General features: G+C 45.6%; 1 pseudogene; it reads left to right on the plus strand.

The window, feature by feature from the left end:
* The first annotated feature begins 1199 nt into the window (after positions 1 to 1199).
* On the plus strand, positions 1200 to 1422 carry LOC102892306 (annotated as a pseudogene).
* The last annotated feature ends 153 nt before the right edge of the window (positions 1423 to 1575 follow it).

The following is a 1575-nucleotide window of genomic DNA, read 5'->3' on the forward strand; positions in this document are numbered from 1 at the left end:
GAGTGGGGGGGGGGTGGGGCTCAACAGAGGAACAATGGATACTCCCGGCACTTCTGTACAGAGTGAGTCTTGCCTCAGCCCTCACTCCGACAACTCAGTGTACCCCTGTAAGTCCCTGGTGCCCCACAAGGAGCCTACCCAGTGCTGGTGCTCAGAGGGAGCAGGTCCATCAGCACAAAAGTCCACTCGTGGACATAGTCTCTGTAAAACGCATCTGTTCCTGCTGGCTGCCACAGCCTCTGTTCCACTCAACCGCTCAGACCGGGCAGCCTCGCGTCTTCATCCCCTCATATCTTCTACCACTGCAAGGCGATTTCTTATTTCTCTCCCCAGTTGTAGGGCTTGTTTATCTAGATCCAAGGTGACTTTACTTGCTGTTTGCTCCGTGTTTCTGTCACAACTTTGATTTGGTCAGAAGAGGGATGGACAAAGCCCCTATCATCTATGCTATTTTCCCTCTCTAAACACAGTACTTTTGAGTCCAGGTCCTATGTTAGTCCTAGTTTCTCAAAGTGTGGTCCACAGGCCACATGTTTCAGCATCCCCTGCAGAACTTCTTAAGCAAGCATAACCAGTGGGCCCCTTCCAAGGCTTACTGAGTCACAGCATCACACAGGGTAAGCTCATGAATCTGCAGTTTAGTCAGCTGCCTGTGATTTTTAGGCTTCTTAACATTACAGAGGATGTATCAGTTTACTTGGGCTGTCATTACAAAGTACCACAGGATGCATGGCTTAAACAACAAACATTCATTGTCCCCTATTCTGGATGGTAGAAGCCCCAGATGAAGTGTCAGCAGGTTAGGTTCATTCTGAGGGCTGTGAGGGAAGGAGCTATTTTAGGCCTCTCTCCTTGGCTTGTAGATGGCCATCTTCTCTTTGTGTCTTCACATGGTCTTCCCTCTGTGTGTGTCTGTGACCTAATCTCCTCTTCTTATAAGGACATTAGTCATATTGGAATAGGGCTCACCCTAAGGACCCCATTTTAATTTAATCATTTCTCTATAAGCCCTAGCTCCAAATACAGTCACATTCTGGGGTCCTTAGGGGTAAGTACTTCAATATATGAATCTTAGGGGGACGCGATTTAGCTTAGGACCAAAGCATTGATTGAAAATATGATTCTTGGGCCCCAGCTCTGCTCTCAAGTGAGGAGGTTGTAGTGTCAACAGGTTCTAGGCAATTCAAGCTCCAGACAGGATGACTGAGGTTGTTTGCAATGACCATTTGGGGAAGAAAGTCCACATGAAGTGCAACACCGATGACACTATCAAAGATCTTAAGAAGCTGATCACAGCCTGAACTGGTATCCATTGCAACAAGATCATAATGAAGAATTGGTATATTATTTTTTAAGGACCATGTTTCTTTGGGGGACTATGAAATCCATGATTGGATGAACCTGGAGCTTTATTACCAATAGAGCAGAATTTCATGCCCCTGCCATCCTCTCCTCTCCCATTGTCACATCCAACAACACTGATATGGATGTTTGTTTTTAGAAAGTCATGTTAAGAAAAACGTAAAAACAAAGAAATATGATTCATAAGCCCCATCCCTAGTGAAAAACAAGTCA

This window comes from Pteropus alecto, unplaced genomic scaffold (assembly GCF_000325575.1).
Source record: "Pteropus alecto unplaced genomic scaffold, ASM32557v1 scaffold749, whole genome shotgun sequence".
In the NCBI taxonomy this organism is placed as follows: domain Eukaryota; kingdom Metazoa; phylum Chordata; class Mammalia; order Chiroptera; family Pteropodidae; genus Pteropus; species Pteropus alecto.